The 12,618-nt window shown below is 48.7% G+C and overlaps 1 protein-coding gene across 1 annotated transcript in view; it reads left to right on the forward strand.

The window, feature by feature from the left end:
- Positions 1-12,618, forward strand: part of NDUFS2 (NADH:ubiquinone oxidoreductase core subunit S2) — a 349,529-nt gene that overhangs the window by 274,915 nt on the left and 61,996 nt on the right. The gene's annotated exons all lie outside the window — the stretch shown is intronic.

Raw genomic sequence — 12,618 nt, forward strand, 5'->3', positions numbered from 1 at the left:
CAATTCACAACGATCAGCTCAGCAGAGGTGAGGTCAGTTCAGCATCTGCGGCCCTGTTCTCTGCCGGGCCGTGGCTGGGTTAGGCAGTGACCAGCCAGCTCTCAGAAAGCGAAGTCCCATTTATTCACAACAAAAGCATTTCCGAGCAAACGTCTCTGAACCTAATAATCAGTGTATCCGAGGTCTAGCTCAGCAGGTGCTCACCACTGCCCCCAGGGTGAGCCTGGCAGGTTTTTAAGTACTTCAGATCCTGCCACAGGTCCTGTCTGGTCACCAGTTCAGGTCAGTTCTTGGACCCTCCTTTGATCAGGCTGATCTTTTATACAGTATCTAGGGTTACCATTCGTCCGGATTTACCCGGACATGTCCTCCTTTTGTGTGCTAAAAATAGCGTCCGGGGGGAATTTGTAAAGCACTCACAATGTCCGGGATTAGCAGAGCGAGTGGCTGGGAGGGCTGCAGGGAAGTCCCTGGCTGCACTCAGGAGCAGCTGTAGAGGAGCCGGATCCGCCCTGCATTCTGAGCCAGCAGCTCCCTTACAGCCCAGTCCAGCAGCACTGTGCAGGGCCAGACCGGGTTTTGTTGTGCAGGGCCAGGGACCCGGTTTTGTTGTGCTGGGGAGCTCAGCCACGTGTCCGGCTCGGCTGCACAGAGCCCAACACTCTGTTCTGAGCAGCAGGGTAAGGAGGTCAGGGGGCAGGAAGGTTCTGGAGGTGGAGGTCAAGAAACGGGGGGGGCTTTTTGGGGGGAGTGGAGAAAGTTTTGGGCAGTCAGGGTACAGGTAGGGGGTAGGGTCCTGGGGGGCAGTTGGGGGGGGTCTTAGGAGGGGGCAGTTAGGGGACAAGGAACAGGGAGTCTTAGGTAGGGGGTGGGGTTCTGGAGGGCAGTTAGGAGCAGGGGTCCCAGGAGGGGGCAGTCAGGGGACAAGGAGCAGGGGGGGAGTGTTTGGGAGTTCTGGGGGGGGCTGTCAGGTGGCAGGGGTGGGGAGATGGATCAGAGCAGTCAGGGGACAGGGAGCAGAGGGGTTTAGATGGGTTGGGAGTTCTGGGGGGGGCTGTCAGGGGGCAGGAGTGGGGAGAGGGATCGGAGCAGTCAGGGGACAGGGAGCAGAGGGGTTTAGATGGGTTGGGAGTTCTGGGGGGGCTGTCAGGGGGTGGGGAGTGGTTGGATGGGGCGTGGGAGTCCCAGGGGTCTGTCTGGGGGTGGGGGTGTGGATAAGGGTTGGGGCAGTCAGGGGACAAGAGGCAGGGAGGCTTAGATAGGGAGTGGAGTCCTGGGGGGCAGTTAGGGGCAGGGGTCCCAGGAGGGGGCAGTCAGGGGACAAGGAACGGGGGGAGGGTTGGGGGTTCTGGGGGGGCGGGAAGTGGGAGGGGCAGGGGCGGGGCTAGGGCGGGGCTCCTCCCGTCCTCTTTTTTTCTTGCTGAAATATGGTAACCCTAACAGTATCGTTACGTTTTTGTTTTCTTAGGCCTCTTGAACCAGGTCAGACCAGTCAATGATATTCCCCATTGGGCCAAACTTCACAAGCCTTGTTACCGACATTGTTTCTGTGTGGGAGATTTGTATTAATTACCCAACTGTTGTCTTTGTTTCCTTGGGAAAAAATTTTTATTTCATCCATGGAGCCAGGAATACAATCACTAGCCAGCCCCTAAAGATACAGATCCCACTGATAAAGTTGATACAAAAGGCTTTGAATAGTCCCTGTCTTCGTAGCTCTGCATCTGTCACAGATGTAACTTTCCCAAGGTCATCCAGCAATCCACCGACAGAGCCAGGAATGGACTGTAGGTCTCCTGAGCCCCAGTCCAATGCTCCATCCGCTAGGCTATGCTCCCTCCCCTTGCTACAGGTGGGGCTGGTTGCACACCCAATTATTATTGACTCACACTGCCCATGACAAGACCCTGTTCTCAGCTCCATCTAACTTTGCCAGACTTCAACCCTTTGGGATGGAGTTTTCCATGTTGGCTGCCTGCCTCATGGCAGATTTTTTTTTATCATTACTATTTTCAGCCAAATGGTTCAGCAGTTTGTGAGACCAAGAACATTGTTTTCCCAACGTGATGCCATCTTAACAACATTTTATCTGAACTGCTCTAGCCCGCCATGGTGTGGAGCTGGGAGCTGGGATGGTCTTTGGGTCAGGGATGTGCCTTTTGCCAGTCTGGTGAAAATCAGCCCAAAGTTGGCCAGAGTATAAGCCTTTGGGAAAACTGCACTTCACATGTGCTCAATAGAAGCTTCTTTGATTGTGGAAGCTAAATTCCCTGAAGATTCCCCTGTGGCAATCAGGGTCCAGACACTCCAAGAAGAGAAAAGAAGGTTTAAACTCCCAAAATAAGCAGTTAAATTCCTCTAAATACACTGTTACTAGACTATAAAAACATACCAAGTAAGATGTGACCCGGGGTGCCGAGGGTAGCCCTCACTGAAAATGCCAATGTCAGGGCAGGCTGCAAGAAGGAGGGCAGATTCTTCCAAAACTGGTGGCTAACACTGTAGTTATATTCACCAACCATCAGAAACTGTACTCCTGATCCCTCCCCCTCCTCCCCCCTGGTTATCAAGAAGCTGAAAAAGAAATTGCATTCCAGTTCTCTGGCTTCCTATCAGCACAGAGGTCCAGCACAGTGAGAAGTTATTTAAAACCTCTGCTCACTCTACAAAATGTTCTTCTGACCCACAGGGCCAGCCACATTACCAGGTCAATGTTAGTTTGGCTCTTACCCAAAATACCACACTGCCAGCCAATCCTTTAGTACCTAGAACTAAAGGTTTATTATAAAGAAAAAAGAAAGAACAGGAAGAGAGTTGTTCAATAGTAAATCAGTTGCATACATACAGAGACTTCAAAGTTCATATATCAGGTTCTTAGTAGTATTGGTGAGTTTGCTGGCTTGAAAGTCGCTCTGGAATCATCTAAAACTTGGATGGGTCATTCAGAGAAGTGAGTCCAGAGGTGAGAAACAGGATTGAAGACAAAATGGAGATGATGCAGCTGCCTTTTTATATCTGTTGTCACGTGGCTTGTACTTCCTTTGTCCCAAACACCAACTCATAGCGCATGGCATGGAAAAACCTTGGAGTCCCCTGTCCATAGGCATGCCCCTACAAGTCTTGCTGACTCTAAGGTGTAGCCCTGCTTCTTTCAATGGGTTCTTTGTACAGTTGATGACCCTTGATGGGTCATCGAGCAGGCTAGGCAGTGATGATGACAATCTGTCTGGGGGTGTCACCCAGAAACACAGCACAAGTTTTGAAATACAGATATACCCTGTATATCTACAACTCACAATGCAAAGGTGATACAAACATATAAACAAGACTATCATACTTGGAAAATCGCACATTTCCACTGACATCTTACACGGCATATCTGGCATGATTCATTGCAATTTTGCAATATTGGTATTAATAATAATATACAGTGTCTCACATATTCCATACAGCGTCACATTAGGTCTTTTAGAAAGCATGTGATGTTCTAAATTCATAATTATTATGAGATATGTACACAGACTGTGATTCTGAATCAATGTATTTGTGTCCAAAGAAAACTGCTCATAATCTGTGCTATGAATTCAACTACACCTCACAGCAGGGAGGTGAGCAGTTAAATGGGAGGTGTTGATCATCGTAGCAGTGGAGATGTGTCTACAGGTTTTGCATCTGTTTGGGCAGGCGCTGGTGCTGCTTTGAGTTGGGAGGTCCTGGTCTGTGGGGAGTTTGCTTCTGATGAGGAGTTTGGCAAAGTTGGGAATTGTTTAAAGGCAGAAGGAGGAGGTTGGGAATGATTTCTTTCAGGATGTGCTCCCCATCAAGGACGGGTTGTAACTGTTTGATGATTCCCCATATAAGTTACAGTGTAGGGTGGTAGGTGACAACCCGGGCTGTGTAGTCATTGGGGTAGTTTTTTGTATTGAAGCAGGTTCTCTTAGGGTAGCTAGGTGACCCATTCCATGATGAGAACGACTTCTTTGGTGGAGTGTCCTTTTTTTGGTGAAGGCACTTTTAAGTATGTTAAGGTGTCTATGCCAGATGTTCTCTCAGAGCATATCCTGTGGTATCTGAGTGCCTGGCTGTAGAAGTCGGGATGGCTTTCTCTGCCTTTGAATCAAGAACTGTCCCCATGAACTGTGCTGACTGAGAGGGAACTAGATTTGACTTGTGGAGGTTAAGCCTGAGGCCCGCAAACAAATGAATCATTTCACGCTCCCCACAGCTGTCAGCCCAAACACCTGATCGAGCATGTGCCCAGCTGTATGAGTTCAGCCAATAACCACTTGGATAATTCCACAGCCCTCATGGTGGCCAGGAAATCCTGGGCTCTTTCAGAAGATCATCCACTCGATGAGGTCATGATCAGTCTCAGTGATTGCGCCATCACCATGGTGAGGGATCTCTTTAGCACCAGAGCCCAGCAGAGAGCAGAGCTGAGGAAAGCAGCCCTGGAAAACAAACCCCAGAAAGGAGAAGGCCCAGCAGGGATCAGATTCCCGAAGGCAGAAAGCCAAGGGAGAGTCCAGGAAGGGGAGAGTGCAGCGGAGCCAGAGACAGGAGGGCAGAAAGTCCAGAGGAGCTGGAGCCTGGGAAGCAGCACAGAATGAATCCTAGCTTGGTCAGTATTTTTCCATCAAGGATAGCCAGATCCACCCTCACAACTAAGACAGGGGTAGGGCATGGAGACCCTAGCACTTCCGGGGAAACAAACATACCATGACAACTCAGCATGCTGGTGCTGTGGTGACTGAGTGGTCACGGTGCCGGATTATAATCCTGAAAGTTGTGGGTTCAGCTCTTGCTCAATCTCGCAGTGAAAGGCCACCGTTAGCTCACCCAGCTGCAAAGCGGGTACCCAGTCCATCGGGTTAGGGCACCCAAAGGCAGCTGGATGTGATGCTGGCACGTCCCTCCCTTGTGTACCATTGGCTATGAAACAGACATGCCACAACTGCACCAGCCTGCTATGCCATTGGCTTGGGGGAACTTTGATCCTGGGGCTGTAACTCCCAGTGCAACACTAATATAAACTCCTGGGAAACCCAAGCCTTCGACCAACCAAAATGGAAATAGACCATGGGGCAAAGACCCCAAGATTTCCAGATCTAACAAAGACAACAGGTAATGGAAAAATGGAAAAGAAGGAAAGAACATGCCGCAGCCAGACTCAACAATCCAGATCCTCCCCTTCCCACTGAGAAATATCTACCCTAACTGTGTCAAGAGTGGGGGATCCCCGATCAGTCTCATTAGCCACCTGCAGATCCTCCAGTGACAGCTGGCTATCGATTTATGGAAGGCAATCATCCTCTAATGCCAAGGTATCTCCAATAGTGACAATTTTGCCTCTTCAGCCACTAGAGGGCAGCCTCAACCACACAAAACCACCCTGCAAGCTTCCAATTCATTATCATATTGGCATGCCTGAACCCAACTGTGGAGAGAGCCTGGCAAAGACATACAGCGTAGTTCAGTCTCCCCGCCCCATTCAATCCTTGGCATCCTCGCTGCGACTGCCCCAGAGATGCTATCTTTTGGTAACCGAAGATAGACTTTCGTTCCTCTCCAGCGGGGCTGATGGATTTGTGCCGAGATCTGTGAGCCAGGTTGTGCTGCAGTAGCAGCAATTCATCTCGAAATACTAAAATATCTGGACGAGGGGAGGAGCGTCTCTGCCCACAAACAGCAGATGGGCTTATTCAGCCTGCCCAGCTGGGTAGCCCCAGTGCAGTAGCTCTTTAAAGGTCAGATAATCTTCAAGAGCAAAATGAGCAGCTTCATGAACAGTAGGGAAAACAAACAGGAGAAAACAGGTGCCCATTGTCTACACAAGAGAGACTCGAACTGTGTCACCAACTCTCAGGAGTTTATTGCAAGCATTCCAATATTTGGTGTTGGGTATAAAACTCCAGCTTCTGGAGTCATGTTATTTTGTGAGACTCTCAGCTTTCATTTTTTTTAAAGTAAGATTCCCACCCCTTGTGGTTGTGGCCTGACTCTTGAGTTTTGAATGCATGAGGTGGGCAGTACTGCCCTCATCTCAGGCGTATACCTCTTTTATGTGAAAGAACAAACCCGAGAGATCTTACTGGAACGTCCATCAGATGCTGTTCCTGTGCTAGGGAGGGTAAATTAATAGCTACCTAATTTGTGTAGAGCCAGGAACGTTTATTGCAGCTGGACTGACTGATTGTTAAGAAGGGGTTTAGAGAGATGAAAAAAGAAGCAGCTGTCGTAAGGACCTGTTTGTTTTAATCCGCTATCATCAGCCTCCCCACTTCCATCACCTCGCAGGGGATCCTGAGTGGAATGAAGTCGAGCAGCTGTACCAGTTCTGGTGGGGCTTACAGGAAGCAATCAAAGACGAACTGGCCCATGTAGAGATGCCAAGGACCTAGATGCCCCTGTGGACCTTGCCATCTGCATAGATGATCAGCTGCAAGAAGAAAATGAGGAGAAAAGTGGTCTCCTGCAGGTCCTCTACCATGTATGGTGACTTCAACTTCTGTATTGCCCATTGAACTACACAAGCTAATCTGGCTTGTCAGCGGCTCACACCTGAAGAAAAGGAACGGTGCCATCAGCACCACCTGTGCTTCTACTGTGGCGAACCTGACCATGCCATCTCAGCTTGCCCTGTATGAACGCCGAGGAGCTTGGGAAGCAAACCGGTGCAGGCACAGCTTGGGGAACCGGCCTTGCCCTTGAGAGAAGAGACTTTCCTCATACTCTAGTCCTCACTGAGATGCACCCTGAGCCCCATCCAGGGGCTTCCCATTTGCAGGTGCCCTACCCTGCTGCACATCCAAGAGGACCCCTGACATCCCTCTTTAACATGCCCTCATCGATTTGGGAGCAGCTGACAATTTCATGGATGCAGCTACAGCTCAGGCCCTACAGATTCCCCTGTTACACAAGGTCACACCAGACATGACCGACATCCCCACTGTCTTCGGGTCCAGCTGTCCCCCTAAAAGCTGTTATTCAGGGACATAGATAAATAATACAATTTGCCATGATCCATTCCCCACATTTCCCCCTGATCTTTGGTGTGATGGGCATGCAGGCTGGGAGTGCAGTCTGGGAGCCGTTGGAACCACTGTGCCCCCTAACCAGTCAGATGAGTTGGCCTCTCTCACACTGCTCTGCTGGTGACTCAGCCAGCCTTTCCAGGCTCTGTTATCACCAAACACAACAGCAGGTGGCGCCACACATCCAACTGAGTTACCTGAGTGATTTACCTAAGCCACTCATAGATCAACAATGGAGCACCAGCCAATTTCCAGCTTCCCCGCCTTGCACCCCAGCTGGAGTATAAACCCAGTATTCTACTGTCTTGCACGGCACAGGGATCTGTACAACGCAAGCTCATTAATATAGTTCACTTCCCCCTCAGTGTGGGAAAGATATGCACTAAGCCTTTTCTAGCTAAGCTGAGATTTCCCCAAACACTTCACTCAAAAACCCACTGATTCAGAAAAAACATAAAACAAGTTAATTAACTACAGAAAGATTTTAAGTGATTAGAAGTGATAACAAAGATCAAAGCAGATTACTTAGTAAATAAACAAAACTGCAAACTAAGCCTAATATACTAGATAGGATTTGAATCACCACTATCTCACCTTGACTGATGATACAAGCAGTCCACCAAGTTTCCATACACAGACTAGAAATCTCTTTAGCCTGGGACCAGCACTTCCCCCCAGTTCAGTCTTTGTTCCTCAAGTGTTTCCAGGTGTTCTCATGTGTGGGGAGTGAGGCCAATAGATGATGTGACTCCCCATCTTTTATAGTCTCTCCATGTTCCAAGCTAAGTTCCAAGACCAATTTGTGGAAAAATACGGGTACCAAAATGGAGTTAGGTGTCATGTGGCCTGGTCACATGGGCTGACATGCCTTGCTGAGTCATAGCAACCATTACTCATAGACTGGCTGAAACGTTCCCAGGTGAGGACAAATCTTTTCCATGGTCCATTGTCTTAGCTGATGGGCCATTAGCACGGTCTAGCTTCTTCATTGTTGTCCCTGAAAGCCTAATTGTGGGTGTTTCCAACTTCAAAACATCTTTCAGTAACACATACATAGCAAAACTTCATAACTTTATATACAACGACAGCACAATGAGATATTAATGTTTGGAAGATTAAGACTTTTAGAATGATACCTCACAAGGCATACTTTGTACAAAGCATATCATAATTATATGACAGTGGTGAATATAGGAGTACCAGGGTGTCACACTTGGCATCTCCTGGCTAACCCTGCAGGAGCCCCTCGTTCATTGGTGAGAACAGGTCACTTTCCCATCAAAATTCTGCCAACGACATGGCCAGGAACCAGTCAATATTGCACCCAGACCCAAGAAGGTTCAAGTAGATGTAGTTGCCCACATTGAAACACCTACTGAGGGAACTACAGAACTTCCCCTTAAGTACCATGATGACATTGACGTCTTTGAGGAGAAAAAGCATGCAGAAAGCCTTGATGTCGGGGGGGCTATGATTGCCACGTAGAGCTCCAGCCAGAGGTAAAGACACTGTTTGGGCAGGTATATGCAATGTCAGAGTATGAACTGGCTGTGTTTTGAGAATACATCCATGAGAACCTGGCCCGGGGGTTGATCCGCGAGTCAGCTTCCCTAACCGATGCCCTGGTCCTTTTCATACAAAAATGATGGCAGCCTCTGCCTCTGTGTTGATTGCTGAGCCCTAAATCAGATAACAGTCCAGAACTGTTACTCAATTCTCCCTAAACACTGAGTTCTTAGACTGCGTGGGGGGGTCACCCACATATTCACTGAACTGAATCTCTGGGGAGTTTCCAGTCTGTCCATATCCAAGAGGGGGACGAATGGAAAACCACCTTTCAGACCGGCTACGGCCACTTTGAATATTTAGCCATGCCATTTCGACTGACTAATGCCTCAGCAATGTTCCAGCATTACATTACCAATGTGTAGGGCTGCGATTTTGTCACGGAGGTCATGGAAGTCATGGAATCCATGACTCCCAGAGACCTCCATGACTTGAGCACCCAGTGCCTGGGAACTGCAGGGTCCCCCGCAACCCATGGCAGCTGGGAACTGTGGGGGCCCTGAGCTCCCAGCCACATAGGGCAGCAGGGGTGCTCCACAACTCCCAACCGGGGTGAGGAACAGGGGTGCCCCAGAGCTCCTAAGTGGTGGGGAGACCCCAAGCTCCCAGGCACCGCGGGCGGCAGGCCCCCAGGAGCTCCCAGCCACTGCGGGCGGTGGCAGACCCTGGAGCTGTTGGACCGCCACAGGTGGCAGAGGTGCCCTGAGCTTGGAGCCACAGGCGGTGGGGGGACCTTGCAGCTCCGAGTCAGGCCCCCCTGGGTGATGTGGGAAGCCATTAGCTCCATTTTGTCACGCCTATTTTTAGTAAAAATCACAGATGGGCAATAAAGAAAAATTTACGGAAGCCTGTGACCTATGACTTGTCCGTGACATTTACTAAAAATAGAAGTGACAAATCTTAGCCTTAATGATGCACTATAAGACCTACTGAGTCGGTTAGACGATATATTGATCTTCTCAGATGATCTGGCCAACACACCAATCACAGCCTCACAGTTCTGGAGAGACTATGATACCCAGTCTCTATGCTAAACTTGAGAAGTGCACATCCAATCAGACCTCTGAGCTGAGTTCTTCGGTTTCATCCTGTCCCTGGAAGGAATCAAGATGGATCCATGCAAGGTCCAGGCTGTCTGCGACTGGGCAGCCCCCTGCAATGTGCGTGACCCTACAATGTTTTTTAGGCTTCACAAACTTTTACCAGAGGTTCATCTTGAATTTTTCAAAATAAGCGGAGCCCCTCTCTGCTCTACTCTGGTTGCACACATTCAAGCAGCTAAAGTTTGCTTTCCCTACTGCTCCAGTATTGGTCCACCCAGACATGATGCAAGTTTTAATTGTGGAAGCCAATGCCCCAAACACAGCAATTTTGGGCAGTCCTCTTCCAGAAGCATGGACTCAAGCAATGCACCCCATCGCCTACTACTCACCTCTGCTGAGTGAAACTGTGAGATCTTGGACAAAGAGCTGTTGACAATTAAGACTGTCAAGGCTGCTTCCCCACTCTGAACTTTAGGGTACAAATGTGGGGGCCTGCATGAAAACTTCTAAGCTTAACTACCAGCTTAGATCTGGTCCGCTGCCACCACTCCCAAAGTGCTAATTCCCTTCCCTGGGTAGCCCTGAGAGACTCTTCACCAATTCCTTGGTGAATACAGATCCAAACCCCTTGGATCTTAAAACAAGGAGAAATTAACCATCCCCCTCTTTTCTTCCACCAACTCCTGGTGGATCAAGATCCAACCCCCTTGGATCTAAAAACAAGGAAAAATCAATCCGGTTCTTAAAAAGAAGGCTTTTAATTAAAGAAAAAGGTAAAAATCATCTCTGTAAAATCAGGATGGAAAATAACTTTACAGGGTAATCAAACTTAAAGAGCCCAGAGGAATCCCCTCTAGCCTTAGGTTCAAAGTTACAGCAAACAGAGATAAACACTCTAGCAAAAAGGTACATTTACAAGTTGAGAAAACAAAGATAAAAACTAACACGCCTTGCCTGGCTGTTTACTTACAAGTTGGAAATATGAGAGACTTGTTCAGAAAGATTTGGAGAGCCTGGATTGATGTCTGGTCCCTCTCAGTCCCAAGAGCGAACAACCCCCAAAACAAAGAGCACAAACGAAAGCCTTCCCCCCACCAAGATTTGAAAGTATCTTGTCCCCTTATTGGTCCTTTGGGTCAGGTGTCAGTCAGGTTACCTGAGCTTCTTAACCCTTTACAGGTAAAAGGATTTTGGAGTCTCTGGCCAGGAGGGATTTTATAGTACTGTACACAGGAGGGCTGTTACCCTTCCCTTTATAGTTATGACACTGCCTTTGAAGAGAGGCAACAGTACTTTGAAGGGGCCCATCATCTAGTCCAAGTGTTTACTGATCACAGGAAAATAGGGTATCTGCAGAGGGCCAAGACCCTAAACCAAAAACAGCTCCAATGGGCCCTGTTCTTCTCCCCATTCAACTTTATCTTGACCTACTGCCCTAGACCTAGAAATGGCAAGCCTGATTTCTTGTCCCAAAGATATGGCTCCAACCCACAAGACCCCAGCCCAGAACCAGCCGAAATTTTTAAGTTCCATAATTTCCTCATTGCGACACACTGCCAGGATCTGCTCAGGCTCATCCGTTCTGCCTCTGTCTCTTGAACGCCATCCGATGAGATGGCCATTATCGACGGAGAACCACACGACAACCAGGAACAGATCACATTCGTAAGAGACTACATCTGTGTTCCCCCAGGACCCGTGAGAATGGCAACTCTTCAACTCTGCCATGACTCTGCCCTGGCAGGACACTTAAGGCAATAAAAAACCCAATGATTAATGTCCCGGTTCTTCTGGTAGTCCCGTCTGTGCCCCATAACAGAGACCTTTGTCTCTTCATGCAAGGTTTGTGCCCACACCAAGATCCCATGCCAAAACCCCTGTGGTCTCCCCCAACCTCTGGACACCCCATCTCAGTCATGGGAGGCCATTTCCTTGGATTTTGTGGTGGAACTGCCAGAATCCAGTGATTTCACGACTATCCTTACAGTGGTGGATTGCTTTTCCAAAAAGACCTACTTTATTCCCTGCCTGGGTTTACCCTCTGCAGAGCTCCAGATAAACAATGTAATCTGTCTTCATGGCTTCACAGATCATGTCACCTCTGACTGGGGTCCCCAGTTTACTGCCCATTTCTGGCATGAGGCCCCTACGTATATTAGGAGTCTATGTGCACCTGTCCTCTGCCTACCATCCTCAGTCAAATGGCCAAATGGAAAGAATCAATCAGATCCTAGAGCAATATTTACAATGCTACACCAACCATCACTAGGGTGACTGGTCTTCACTGTTACCGTACTCCAAATTCTCATATAATAATGCAGACCACGCATCCACAGGCCTTCTTTGTCAACTATGGCTTTCTCCTGAACACTTCTGCATGCACAGACCCCCTCAGAAACTAGACTACCGGTTTCTTCGCTCATAGTGGTTTAGCTGAGAAATCAACCTGATCACCTTTGGGCTCCAGCTCCTTCAATCCCTCAGAGTCCACCTTGTATGCTACATTTCATTTCTAAAATCCTACACTGAGAACACATTTCTCCAAAGAGCCCAATCACTGCCCCCATCAGCACAAGTACAAGGTCAGGAGGAATATGTTGTTTGCAAAGTCCTTGGTTCTAAGATCAAAGGGGGCAAATTATGGTACCTGACTGACTTAGAAGTTTACAACCCAGAGGAATACACCTGGAGCCAGCAGAAAACATTCAAGCTCCTTCCATAGGAGCCACTATGAGAAACCTGGGCCCACATCACTCTGAGGGGAAAGGGAGGGGGTGGTGTCATGACCCAGAGGTCTCAAATCTTGGTTCATAGGGTTCATGGGAACAGCCTGTGATGGAATACACCCTTGTATTCGCATCATAGACACTAGTGTAATCAACTTTGTACAAGGTATAACTTGTAATGTATCTCTAGCCGGGTGATCACCTGCTCCTGCCTGGGAGGGGTTAAAAGTAGCCCTGGGGAGGGCTGTG

Source organism: Chrysemys picta, chromosome 20 (assembly GCF_011386835.1).
Source record: "Chrysemys picta bellii isolate R12L10 chromosome 20, ASM1138683v2, whole genome shotgun sequence".
Classification (NCBI taxonomy): Eukaryota; Metazoa; Chordata; order Testudines; family Emydidae; genus Chrysemys; species Chrysemys picta.